Consider the following 15413-nt stretch of genomic DNA (forward strand, 5'->3'; position numbering starts at 1 on the left):
ACACGGGACATTTTGCCAGGTGAACAGTATAAGTGAGGAGATAGTGTTCCCCTGATGGTTTAATACGCACGGGACATGTTACCAGGTGAACAGTATCAGTGAGGAGAATGTTTTCCCCTGTTTGTTTCATGCACACGGGACATGTTACCAGGTGAACAGTATAAGGGAGGAGTTTGTGTTCCCCTGATGGTTTAATATACACAGGACATGTCACCAGGTGAACTGTAATAGTGAGGAGAGTATGTTCCCCTGATTGTTTAATACGCACGGGGCATGTTACCAGGTGAAGAGTATAAGTGAGGAGAATGTGTTCCCCTGATGGTTTAATATGCACGGGACATGTCACCAAGTGAACTGTATAAGTGAGGAGAGTGTGTTCCCCTGATTGTTTAATACACACGGGACATGTTACCAGATGGACAGTATAAGTGAGGAGAGTGTGTTCCCCTGATGGCTTAATATACACGGGACATGTTACCATGTGAACAGTATAAGTGAGGACAGTGTGTTCCCCTGATGGTTTAATATACACGGGACATGTTACCAGATGAACAGTAAAAGTGAGGAGAGTGTGTTCCCTGGATGGTTTAATACTGACGGGATATGTTACCAGATGAACTGTAGAAGTGAGGAGAGTGTGTTCGCCTGATGGTTTAATGCACACAGGACATGTTACCAGGTGAACAGTTTAAGTGAGGAGAATGTGTTCCCCTGATGGCTTAATATACACGGGACATGTTACCAGGTGAACAGTATAAGTGAGGAGAGTGTGTTCCCCTGATGGTTTAATATACACGGGACATGTTACCAGGTGAACAGTAGAAGTGAGGAGAGTGTGCTCCCCGGATTGTTTAATGCTCACAGGACATGTTACCAGGTGAACAGTATAAGTGAGGAGAGTGTGTTCCCCTGATGGTTTTATATACACGGGACATATTGCCAGGTGAACAGTAGAAGTGAGGAGAGTGTGTTCCCCTGATGGTTTAATGCACACAGGACATGTTACCAGGTGAACAGTATAAGTGAGGAGAGTGTGTTCCCCTCATGGTTTAATATACACGGGACATGTTACCAGGTGAACAGTATAAGTGAGGAGAGTGTGATCCCCTGATGGTTTAATATACACGGGACATGTTACCAGGTGAACAGTATAAGTGAGGAGAGTGTGTTCCCCTGATGGTTTAATATACACGGGTCATGTTACCAGGTGAACAGCATAAGTGAGGTGAGTGTGTTCCCCTGATTGTTTAATACTGACGGGACATGTCACCAGGTGAACTGTATAAGTGAGGAGAGTGTGTTCCCCTCATTGTTTAATGCACATGGGACATGTTACCAGGTGAAAAGCATAAGTGAGGAGAGTGTGTTCCCCTGATTGTTTAATGCACATGGGACATGTTACCAGGTGAACAGCATAAGTGAGGAGAGTGTGTTCCCCTGATGGCTTAATATGCACGGGACATGTTACCATGTGAACTGTATAAGTGAGGACTGTGTGTTCCCCTGATGTTTTAATATACACGGGACATGTTGCCAGGTGAACGGTATAAGTGAGCAGAGTGTGTTCCATTGTTGGTTTAATATACACGGGACTAGTTAACAGGTGAACAGTATAAGTGAGGAGAGTGTGTTCCCCTGATTGTCTAATTTTCACGGGACATGTTACCAAGTGAACAGTATAAGTGAGGAGAATGTGTTCCCCTGATTGTTAAATATACACGGGACATGTTGCCAGGTGAACAGTATAAGTGAGGAGAGTGTGTTCCCCAGATTGATTAATATACACGGGACATGTTACTAGGTGAACAGTATTAGTGAGGGTAGTGTGTTCCCCTGATGGTTTAATATACATGGGACATGTTACCAGGTTAAAGGTGTGAGTGAGGAGAGTGTGTTCCCCTGATGGTTTAATATACATGGGACATGTTACCAGGTGAACAGTTTAAGAGAGCAGAGTGTGTTCCCCTGATGATTTAATATACATGGGACATGTCAACAGGTGAAAAGTATAAGTGAGGAGAATGTGTTCCCCTGATGGTTTAATATACACGGGTCATGTTACCAGGTGAACAGCATAAGTGAGGAGAGTTTGTTCCCCTGATTGTTTAATACTGACGGGACATGTCACCAGGTGAACTGTATAAGTGAGGAGAGTGTGTTCCCCTCATTGTTTAATGCACATGGGACATGTTACGAGGTGAAAAGCATAAGTGAGGAGAGTGTGTTCCCCGATTGTTTAATGCACATGGGACATGTTACCAGGTGAACAGCATAAGTGAGGAGAGTGTGTTCCCCTGATGGCTTAATATGCACGGGACATGTTACCAGGTTAAAGGTGTGAGTGAGGAGAGTGTGTTCCCCTGATGGTTTAATATACATGGGACATGTTACCAGGTGAGCAGGATAAGGGAGGCGATTGTGTTCCACTGATGGTTTAATATACACGGGACATGTTTCCAGGTGAACAGTATAAGTGAGGAGATTGTGTTCCCCTGATGGTTTAATACACACGGGACATGTTACCAGATGAACAGTATAAGGGAGGAGAGTGTTTTCCCCTGATGGTTTAATACACACGGGACATGTTACCAGATGAACAGTAGAAGTGAGGAGAGTGTGTTCCCCTGATGGTTTAATATACACGGGACATGTCACCAGGTGAACTGTAATAGTGAGGAGAGTATGTTCCCCTCATTGTTTAATACGCACGGGTCATGTTACCAGGTGAAGAGTATAAGTGAGGAGAATGTGTTCCCCTGATGGTTTAATACGCTGGTGACATGTCACCAAGTGAACTGTATAAGTGAAGAGAGTGTGTTCCCCTGATGGTTTAATGAACACGGGAAATGTTACCAGGTGAACAGTGAAAGTGAGGAGAGTGTGTTCCCTGGATGGTTTAATACTGACGGGATATGTTACCAGATGAACTGTATAAGTGAGGAGAGTGTGTTCGCCTGATGTTTAAATGCACACAAGACATGTTACCAGGTGAACAGTATAAGTGAGGAGAGTGTGTTCCCCTGATGGTTTAATATACACGGGACATGTTACCAGGTGGACAGTATAAGTGAGGAGAGTGTGTTCCCCTGATGGTTTAATATACACGGGCCATGTTACCAGGTGAACAGTATAAGTGAGGAGAGTGTGCTCCCCGGATTGTTTAATGCTCACAGGGCATGTTACCAGGTGAACAGTATAAGTGAGGAGAGTGTGTTCCCCTGATGGTTTAATATACACGGGACATGTTTCCAGGCGAACAGTATAAGTGAGGAGAGTGTGTTCCCCTGAGTGTTTAATACACACAGGACATGTTACCAGGTGAACAGTATAAGTGAAAAGATTGTGTTCTCCTGATGGTTTAATATACACAGGACATGTTACCAGGTGAACTGTATCAGTGAGGAGAGTATGTTCTCCTGATTGTTTAATACGCACGGGGCATGTTACCAGTTGAACAGTATAAGTGAGGAGAGTGTGTTCCCCTGATGGTTTAATACGCACGGGTCATGTTACCAGGTGAACAGCATAAGTGAGGAGACTGTGTTCCCCTGATGGTTTAATATACACAGGACATGTTACCAGGTGAACTGTATCAGTGAGGAGAGTATGTTCCCCTGATTGGTTAATACGCACGGGACATGTTACCAGGTGAACAGTATAAGTGAGGTGAATGTTTTCCCCAGTTTGTTTCATACACACGGGACATGTTACCAGGTGAACAGTATAAGTGAGGAGAGTGTGTTCCCCTGATGGTTTTATATACACAGGACATGTCACCAGGTGAACTGTAATAGTGAGGATAGTATGTTCCCCTGATTGTTTAATACACACGGGACATGTTACCAGGTGAACAGTATAAGTGAGGAGAGTGTGTTCCCCTGATGGTTTAATACGCACGGGACATGTTACCAGGTGAACAGTATAAGTGAGGAGAGTGTGTTCGCCTGATGGTTTAATGCACACAGGACATGTTACCAGGTGAACAGTATAAGTGAGGAGAATGTGTTCCCCTGATGGCTTAATATACACGGGACATGTTACCAGGTGAACAGTATAAGTGAGGAGAGTGTGTTCCCCTGATGGTTTAATATACACGGGACATGTTCCCAGGTGAACAGTATAAGTGAGGAGAGTGTGCTCTCCGAATTGTTTAATGCTCACAGGGCATGTTACCATGTGAACTGTATAAGTGAGGACTGTGTGTTCCCCTGATGGTTTAATATACACGGGGCATGTTACCAGGTGAACGGTATAAGTGAGCAGAGTGTGTTCCATTGTTGGTTTAATATACACGGGACTAGTTAACAGGTGAACAGTATAAGTGAGGAGAGTGTGTTCCCCTGATTGTTTAATTTTCACGGGACATGTTACCAAGTGAACAGTATAAGTGAGGAGAATGTGTTCCCCTGATTGTTAAATATACACGGGACATGTTGCCAGGTGAACAGTATAAGTGAGGAGAGTGTGTTCCCCAGATTGATTAATATACACGGGACATGTTACTAAATGAACAGTATTAGTGAGGGTAGTGTGTTCCCCTGATGGTTTAATATACATGGGACATGTTACCAGGTTAAAGGTGTGAGTGAGGAGAGTGTGTTCCCCTGATGGTTTAATAAACATGGGACATGTTACCAGGTGAACAGTTTAAGAGAGCAGAGTGTGTTCCCCTGATGATTTAATATACATGGGACATGTCAACAGGTGAAAAGTATAAGTGAGGAGAATGTGTTCCCCTGATGGTTTAATATACACGGGTCATGTTACCAGGTGAACAGCATAAGTGAGGAGAGTTTGTTCCCCTGATTGTTTAATACTGACGGGACATGTCACCACGTGAACTGTATAAGTGAGGAGAGTGTGTTCCCCTCATTGTTTAATGCACATGGGACATGTTACCAGGTGAAAAGCATAAGTGAGGAGAGTGTGTTCCCCTGATTGTTTAATGCACATGGGACATGTTACCAGGTGAACAGCATAAGTGAGGAGAGTGTGTTCCCCTGATGGCTTAATATGCACGGGACATGTTACCATGTGAACTGTATAAGTGAGGACTGTGTGTTCCCCTGATGGTTTAATATACAAGGGACATGTTACCAGGTTAAAGGTGTGAGTGAGGAGAGTGTGTTCCCCTGATGGTTTAATATACATGGGACATGTTACCAGGTGAGCAGGATAAGGGAGGCGATTGTGTTCCACTGATGGTTTAATATACACGGGACATGTTTCCAGGTGAACAGTATAAGTGAGGAGATTGTGTTTCCCTGATGGTTTAATACACACGGGACATGTTACCAGATGAACAGTATAAGGGAGGAGAGTGTGTTCCCCTGAAGGTTTAATACACACGGGACATGTTACCAGATGAACAGTAGAAGTGAGGAGAGTGTGTTCCCCTGATGGTTTAATATACACGGGACATGTCACCAGGTGAACTGTAATAGTGAGGAGAGTATGTTCCCCTCATTGTTTAATACGCACGGGTCATGTTACCAGGTGAAGAGTATAAGTGAGGAGAATGTGTTCCCCTGATGGTTTAATACGCTGGTGACATGTCACCAAGTGAACTGTATAAGTGAAGAGAGTGTGTTCCCCTGATGGTTTAATGAACACGGGAAATGTTACCAGGTGAACAGTGAAAGTGAGGAGAGTGTGTTCCCTGGATGGTTTAATACTGACGGGATATGTTACCAGATGAACTGCATAAGTGAGGAGAGTGTGTTCGCCTGATGTTTAAATGCACACAAGACATGTTACCAGGTGAACAGTATAAGTGAGGAGAGTGTGTTCCCCTGATGGTTTAATATACACGGGACATGTTACCAGGTGAACAGTATAAGTGAGGAGAGTGTGTTCCCCTGATGGTTTAATATACACGGGCCATGTTACCAGGTGAACAGTATAAGTGAGGAGAGTGTGCTCCCCGGATTGTTTAATGCTCACAGGGCATGTTACCAGGTGAACAGTATAAGTGAGGAGAGTGTGTTCCCCTGATGGTTTAATATACACGGGACATGTTTCCAGGCGAACAGTATAAGTGAGGAGAGTGTGTTCCCCTGAGTGTTTAATACACACAGGACATGTTACCAGGTGAACAGTATAAGTGAAAAGATTGTGTTCTCCTGATGGTTTAATATACACAGGACATGTTACCAGGTGAACTGTATCAGTGAGGAGAGTATGTTCCCCTGATTGTTTAATACGCACGGGGCATGTTACCAGTTGAACAGTATAAGTGAGGAGAGTGTGTTCCCCTGATGGTTTAATACGCACGGGTCATGTTACCAGGTGAACAGCATAAGTGAGGAGACTGTGTTCCCCTGATGGTTTAATATACACAGGACATGTTACCAGGTGAACTGTATCAGTGAGGAGAGTATGTTCCCCTGATTGGTTAATACGCACGGGACATGTTGCCAGGTGAACAGCATAAGTGAGGAGAGTGTGGTCCCCTGACGGTTTAATATACATGGGACATGTTAACAGGTGAACAGTTTAAGAGAGAATAGAGTCTTCACCTGATGGTTTAATATACATGGGACATGTCACCAGGTGATCAGTATAAGTGAGGAGAGTGTGTTCCTCTGATGGTTTAATACACACGGGACATTTTACCAGATGAACAGTATAAGTGAGTTGAATGTTTTCCCCAGTTTGTTTCATACAGACGGGACATGTTACCAGGTGAACAGTATAAGTGAGGAGAGTGTGTTCCCCTGATGGTTTTATATACACAGGACATGTCACCAGGTGAACTGTAATAGTGAGGATAGTATGTTCCCCTGATTGTTTAATACACACGGGACATGTTACCAGGTGAACAGTATAAGTGAGGAGAGTGTGTTCCCCTGATGGTTTAATACGCACGGGACATGTTACCAGGTGAACAGTATAAGTGAGGAGAGTGTGTTCGCCTGATGGTTTAATGCACATAGGACATGTTACCAGGTGAACAGTATAAGTGAGGAGAATGTGTTCCCCTGATGGCTTAATATACACGGGACATGTTACCAGGTGAACAGTATAAGTGAGGAGAGTTTGTTCCCCTGATGGTTTAATATACACGGGACATGTTCCCAGCTGAACAGTATAAGTGAGGAGAGTGTGCTCTCCGGATTGTTTAATGCTCACAGGGCATGTTACCAGGTGAACAGGATAAGTGAGGAGAGTGTGTTCCCCTGATGGTTTAATATACACGGGACATATTGCCAGGTGAACAGCAGAAGTGTGCAGAGTGTGTTCCCCTGATGGTTTATTGCACACAGGACATGTTACCAGGTGAACAGTATAAGTGAGGACAGTTTGTTCCCCTGATTGTTTAATATTGACGTGACATGTCACCAGGTGAACAGTATAAGTGAAGAGAGTGTGTTCCCCTGATTGTTTAATGCACACGGGACATGTTACCAGGTGAACGGCATAAGTGAGGAGAGTGTGTTCCCCTGATGGCTTAATATACACGGGACATGTTACCATGTGAACAGTATAAGTGAGGACAGTGTGTTCCCCTGATGGTTTAATATACACGGGACATGTTACCAGGTGAACAGTATAAGTGAGGAGAGTGTGTTCCATTGTTGGTTTAATATACACGGGACTAGTTAACAGGTGAACTGTATAAGTGAGGAGAATGTGTTCCCGTGATTGTTTAATTTTCACGGGTCATGTTACCAAGTGAACAGTATAAGTGAGGAGAATGTGTTCCCCTGATTGTTTAATAAACACGGGACAAGTTGTCAGGTGAACAGTATAAGCGAGGAGGGTGTGTTGCCCAGATTGATTAATATAGGCGGGACATGTTACTAGGTGAACAGTATTAGTGAGGGTAGTGTGTTCCCCTGATGGTTTAATATACATGGGACATGTTACCAGGTTAAAGGTGTGAGTGAGGAGAGAGTGTTCCCCTGATTGTTTAATACACACGGGACATGTCAACAGGTGAAATGCTTAAGTGAGGAGAGTGTGTTCCCCTGATGGTTTAATATCCATGGGACATGTTACCAGGTGAACAGTTTAAGAGAGCAGACTGTGTTCCCCTGATGATTTAATATACATGGGACATTTCAACAGGTGAGCAGTATAAGTGAGGAGAATGTGTTCCCCAGATGGTTTAATACGCACGGGACATGTTACCAGGTGAGCAGTATAAGGGAGGCGATTGTGTTCCCCTGATGGTTTAATATACACGGGACATGTTTCCAGGTGAACAGTATAAGTGAGGAGATTGTGTTCCCCTGATGGTTTAATACACACGGGACATGTTACCAGATGAACAGCATAAGTGAGGAGAGTGTGTTCCCCTGATGGTTTAATACACACGGGACATGTTACCAGATTAACAGTAGAAGTGAGGAGAGAGTGTTCCCCTGATGGTTTAATATACACGGGACATGTTTCCAGTTGAACAGTATAAGTGAGGAGAGTGTGTTCCACTGATGGTTTAATAGTGACGGAACATGTCAACAGGTGAACAGTATAAGTGAGGAGGGAGTGTTCCCCTGATGGTTTAATACTGACGGGACAAGTTACCAGATGAACAGTATAAGTGAAGAGAGTGTGTTCCCCTGATGGTTTAATACACATGGGAATTGTTTCCAGGTGAACAGTGTAAGTGAGGAGAGTGTGTTCCCTTGATGGTTTAATATACATGGGACAAGTTACCAGATGAAAAGTGTAAGTGAGGTGAGGGTGTTCCCCTGATTGTTTAAAACACACGGGACATGTCAACAGGTGAAAAGTTTAAGTGAGGAGAGTGTGTTCCCCTGATGGTTTAATATACATGGGACATGTTACCAGGTGAACAGTTTAAGAGAGAATCGATTCTTCCCCTGATGGTTTAATACTGACGGGACAAGTTACCAGATGAACAGTAATAGTGAGGAGAGTGTGTTCCCCTGATTGTTTAATATACGCAGGACATGTCACTAGGTGAACAGTATAAGTGAGGAGAGTGTGTTCCCCTGATTGTTTAATATACACGGGACATTTTGCCAGGTGAACAGTATAAGTGAGGAGATAGTGTTCCCCTGATGGCGTAATACGCACGGGACATGTTACCAGGTGAACAGTATCAGTGAGGAGAATGTTTTCCCCTGATTGTTTCATGCACACGGGACATGTTACCAGTGAACAGTATAAGGGAGGAGTTTGTGTTCCCCTGATGATTTAATATACACAGGACATGTCACCAGGTGAACTGTAATAGCGAGGAGAGTATGTTCCCCTGATTGTTTAATACGCACGGGGCATGTTACCAGGTGAAGAGGATAAGTGAGGAGAATCTGTTCCCCTGATGGTTTAATATGCACGGGACATGTCACCAAGTGAACTGTATAAGTGAGGAGAGTGTGTTCCCCTGATTGTTTAATACACACGGGACATGTTACCAGATGGACAGTATAAGTGAGGAGAGTGTGTTCCCCTGATGGCTTAATATACACGGGACATGTTACCATGTGAACAGTATAAGTGAGGACAGTGTGTTCCCCTGATGGTTTAATATACACGGGACATGTTACCAGATGAACAGTAAAAGTGAGGAGAGTGTGTTCCCTGGATGGTTTAATACTGACGGGATATTTTACCAGATGAACTGTAGAAGTGAGGAGAGTGTGTTCGAATGATGGTTTAATGCACACAGGACATTTTACCAGGTGAACAGTTTAAGTGAGGAGAATGTGTTCCCCTGATGGCTTAATATACACGGGACATGTTACCAGGTGAACAGTATAAGTGAGGAGAGTGTGTTCCCCTGATGGTTTAATATACACGGGACATGTTACCAGGTGAACAGTAGAAGTGAGGAGAGTGTGCTCCCCGGATTGTTTAATGCTCACAGGGCATGTTACCAGGTGAACAGTATAAGTGAGGAGAGTGTGTTCCCCTGATGGTTTTATATACACGGGACATATTGCCAGGTGAACAGTAGAAGTGAGGAGAGTGTGTTCCCCTGATGGTTTAATGCACACAGGACATGTTACCAGGTGAACAGTATAAGTGAGGAGAGTGTGTTCCCCTCATGGTTTAATATACACGGGACATGTTACCAGGTGAACAGTATAAGTGAGGAGTGTGTGATCCCCTGATGGTTTAATATACACGGGACATGTTACCAGGTGAACAGTATAAGTGAGGAGAGTGTGTTCCCCTGATGGTTTAATATACACGGGTCATGTTACCAGGTGAACAGCATAAGTGAGGAGAGTTTGTTCCCCTGATTGTTTAATACTGACGGGACATGTCACCAGGTGAACTGTATAAGTGAGGAGAGTGTGTTCCCCTCATTGTTTAATGCACATGGGACATGTTACCAGGTGAAAAGCATAAGTGAGGAGAGTGTGTTCCCCTGATTGTTTAATGCACATGGGACATGTTACCAGGTGAACAGCATAAGTGAGGAGAGTGTGTTCCCCTGATGGCTTAATATGCACGGGACATGTTACCATGTGAACTGTATAAGTGAGGACTGTGTGTTCCCCTGATGGTTTAATACACACGGGACATGTTACCAGGTGAACGGTATAAGTGAGGAGAGTGTGTTCCATTGTTGGTTTAATATACACGGGACTAGTTAACAGGTGAACAGTATAAGTGAGGAGAGTGTGTTCCCCTGATTGTTTAATTTTCACGGGACATGTTACCAAGTGAACAGTATAAGTGAGGAGAATGTGTTCCCCTGATTGTTAAATATACACGGGACATGTTGCCAGGTGAACAGTATAAGTGAGGAGAGTGTGTTCCCCAGATTGATTAATATACACGGGACATGTTACTAGGTGAACAGTATTAGTGAGGGTAGAGTGTTCCCCTGATGGTTTAATATACATGGGACATGTTACCAGGTTAAAGGTGTGAGTGAGGAGAGTGTGTTCCCCTGATGGTTTAATATACATGGGACATGTTACCAGGTGAACAGTTTAAGAGAGCAGAGTGTGTTCCCCTGATGATTTAATATACATGGGACATGTCAACAGGTGAAAAGTATAAGTGAGGAGAATGTGTTCCCCTGATGGTTTAATATACACGGGTCATGTTACCATTTGAACAGCATAAGTGAGGAGAGTTTGTTCCCCTGATTGTTTAATACTGACGGGACATGTCACCAGGTGAACTGTATAAGTGAGGAGAGTGTGTTCCCCTCATTGTTTAATGCACATGGGACATGTTACCAGGTGAAAAGCATAAGTGAGGAGAGTGTGTTCCCCTGATTGTTTAATGCACATGGGACATGTTACCAGGTGAACAGCATAAGTGAGGAGAGTGTGTTCCCCTGATGGCTTAATATGCACGGGACATGTTACCATGTGAACTGTATAAGTGAGGACTGTGTGTTCCCCTGATGGTTTAATATACACGGGACATGTTACCAGGTTAAAGGTGTGAGTGAGGAGAGTTTGTTCCCCTGATGGTTTAATATACATGGGACATGTTACCAGGTGAGCAGTATAAGGGAGGCGATTGTGTTCCACTGATGGTTTAATATACACGGGGCATGATTCCAGGTGAACAGTATAAGTGAGGAGATTGTGTTCCCCTGATGGTTTAATACACACGGGACATGTTACCAGGTGAACAGTATAAGTGAGGAGAGTGTGTTCCCCTGATGGTTTTATATACACGGGACATATTGCCAGGTGAACAGTAGAAGTGAGGAGAGTGTGTTCCCCTGATGGTTTAATGCACACAGGACATGTTACCAGGTGAACAGTATAAGTGAGGAGAGTGTGTTCCCCTCATGGTTTAATATACACGGGACATGTTACCAGGTGAACAGTATAAGTGAGGAGTGTGTGATCCCCTGATGGTTTAATATACACGGGACATGTTACCAGATGAACAGTATAAGTGAGGAGAGTGTGTTCCCCTGATGGTTTAATATACACGGGTCATGTTACCAGGTGAACAGCATAAGTGAGGAGAGTTTGTTCCCCTGATTGTTTAATACTGACGGGACATGTCACCAGGTGAACTGTATAAGTGAGGAGAGTGTGTTCCCCTCATTGTTTAATGCACATGGGACATGTTACCAGGTGAAAAGCATAAGTGAGGAGAGTCTGTTCCCCTGATTGTTTAATGCACATGGGACATGTTACCAGGTGAACAGCATAAGTGAGGAGAGTGTGTTCCCCTGATGGCTTAATATGCACGGGACATGTTACCATGTGAACTGTATAAGTGAGGACTGTGTGTTCCCCTGATGGTTTAATACACACGGGACATGTTACCAGGTGAACGGTATAAGTGAGGAGAGTGTGTTCCATTGTTGGTTTAATGTACACGGGACTAGTTAACAGGTGAACAGTATAAGTGAGGAGAGTGTGTTCCCCTGATTGTTTAATTTTCTGGCGACATGTTACCAAGTGAACAGTATAAGTGAGGAGAATGTGTTCCCCTGATTGTTAAATATACACGGGACATGTTGCCAGGTGAACAGTATAAGTGAGGAGAGTGTGTTCCCCAGATTGATTAATATACACGGGACATGTTACTAGGTGAACAGTATTAGTGAGGGTAGAGTGTTCCCCTGATGGTTTAATATACATGGGACATGTTACCAGGTTAAAGGTGTGAGTGAGGAGAGTGTGTTCCCCTGATGGTTTAATATACATGGGACATGTTACCAGGTGAACAGTTTAAGAGAGATGAGTGTGTTCCCCTGATGATTTAATATACATGGGACATGTCAACAGGTGAAAAGTATAAGTGAGGAGAATGTGTTCCCCTGATGGTTTAATATACACGGGTCATGTTACCATTTGAACAGCATAAGTGAGGAGAGTTTGGTCCCCTGATTGTTTAATACTGACGGGACATGTCACCAGGTGAACTGTATAAGTGAGGAGAGTGTGTTCCGCTCATTGTTTAATGCACATGGGACATGTTACCAGGTGAAAAGCATAAGTGAGGAGAGTGTGTTCCCCTGATTGTTTAATGCACATGGGACATGTTACCAGGTGAACAGCATAAGTGACGAGAGTGTGTTCCCCTGATGGCTTAATATGCACGGGACATGTTACCATGTGAACTGTATAAGTGAGGACTGTGTGTTCCCCTGATGGTTTAATATACACGGGACATGTTACCAGGTTAAAGGTGTGAGTGAGGAGAGTTTGTTCCCCTGATGGTTTAATATACATGGGACATGTTACCAGGTGAGCAGTATAAGGGAGGCGATTGTGTTCCACTGATGGTTTAATATACACGGGACATGATTCCAGGTGAACAGTATAAGTGAGGAGATTGTGTTCCCCTGATGGTTTAATACACACGGGACATGTTACCAGATGAACAGTATAAGGGAGGAGAGTGTGTTCCCCTGATGGTTTAATACACACGGGACATGTTACCAGATGAACAGTAGAAGTGAGGAGAGTGTGTTCCCCTGATGGTTTAATATACACGGGACATGTCACCAGGTGAACTGTAATAGTGAGGAGAGTATGTTCCCCTCATTGTTTAATACGCACGGGTCATGTTACCAGGTGAAGAGTATAAGTGAGGAGAATGTGTTCCCCTGATGGTTTAATACGCTGGTGACATGTCACCAAGTGAACTGTATAAGTGAAGAGAGTGTGTTCCCCTGATGGTTTAAAGAACACGGGAAATGTTACCAGGTGAACAGTGAAAGTGAGGAGAGTGTGTTCCCTGGATGGTTTAATACTGACGGGATATGTTACCAGATGAACTGTATAAGTGAGGAGAGTGTGTTCGCCTGATGTTTTAATGTACACAAGACATGTTACCAGGTGAACAGTATAAGTGAGGAGAGTGTGTTCCCCTGATGGTTTAATATACACGGGACATGTTACCAGGTGAACAGTATAAGTGAGGAGAGTGTGTTCCCCTGATGGTTTAATATAAACGGGCCATGTTACCAGGTGAACAGTATAAGTGAGGAGAGTGTGCTCCCCGGATTGTTTAATGCTCACAGGGCATGTTACCAGGTGAACAGTATAAGTGAGGAGAGTGTGTTCCCCTGATGGTTTAATATACACGGGACATGTTTCCAGGCGAACAGTATAAGTGAGGAGAGTGTGTTCCCCTGAGTGCTTAATACACACAGGACATGTTACCAGGTGAACAGTATAAGTGAAAAGATTGTGTTCTCCTGATGGTTTAATATACACAGGACATGTTACCAGGTGAACTGTATCAGTGAGGAGAGTATGTTCCCCTGATTGTTTAATACGCACGGGGCATGTTACCAGTTGAACAGTATAAGTGAGGAGAGTGTGTTCCCCTGATGGTTTAATACGCACGGGTCATGTTACCAGGTGAACAGCATAAGTGAGGAGACTGTGTTCCCCTGATGGTTTAATATACACAGGACATGTTACCAGGTGAACTGTATCAGTGAGGAGAGTATGTTCCCCTGATTGGTTAATACGCACGGGACATGTTACCAGGTGAACAGCATAAGTGAGGAGAGTGTGGTCCCCTGATGGTTTAATATACATGGGACATGTTACCAGGTGAACAGTTTAAGAGAGAATAGAGTCTTCACCTGATGGTTTAATATACATGGGACATGTCACCAGGTGATCAGTATAAGTGAGGAGAGTGTGTTCCTCTGATGGTTTAATACACACGGGACATGTAACCAGATGAACAGTATAAGTGAGGAGAGTGTGTTCCCCTGATTGTTTAATATACATGGGACATGTCACCAGGTGAGCAGTATAAGTGAGGAGAGTGTGTTCCCCTAATGGTTTAATACGCACGGGACATGTTACCAGGTGAACAGTATAAGTGAGGTGAATGTTTTCCCCAGTTTGTTTCATACACACGGGACATGTTACCAGGTGAACAGTATAAGTGAGGAGAGTGTGTTCCCCTGATGGTTTAATATACACAGGACATGTCACCAGGTGAACTGTAATAGTGAGGATAGTATGTTCCCCTGATTGTTTAATACACACGGGACATGTTACCAGGTGAACAGTATAAGTGAGGAGAGTGTGTTCCCCTGATTGTTTAATACGCACGGGACATGTTACCAGGTGAACAGTATAAGTGAGGAGAGTGTGTTCGCCTGATGGTTTAATGCACACAGGACATGTTACCAGGTGAACAGTATAAGTGAGGAGAATGTGTTCCCCTGATGGCTTAATATACACGGGACATGTTACCAGGTGAACAGTATAAGTGAGGAGAGAGTGTTCCCCTGATGGTTTAATATACACGGGACATGTTACCAGGTGAACAGTATAAGTGAGGAGAGTGTGCTCTCCGGATTGTTCAATGCTCACAGGGCATGTTACCAGGTGAACAGGATAAGTGAGGAGAGTGTGTTCCCCTGATGGTTTAATATACACGGGACATATTGCCAGGTGAACAGTAGAAGTGAGGAGAGTGTGTTCCCCTGATGGTTTAATGCACACAGGACATGTTACCAGGTGAACAGTATAAGTGAG

This window comes from Heterodontus francisci, unplaced genomic scaffold, assembly GCF_036365525.1.
Source record: "Heterodontus francisci isolate sHetFra1 unplaced genomic scaffold, sHetFra1.hap1 HAP1_SCAFFOLD_310, whole genome shotgun sequence".
NCBI lineage: Eukaryota > Metazoa > Chordata > Chondrichthyes > Heterodontiformes > Heterodontidae > Heterodontus > Heterodontus francisci.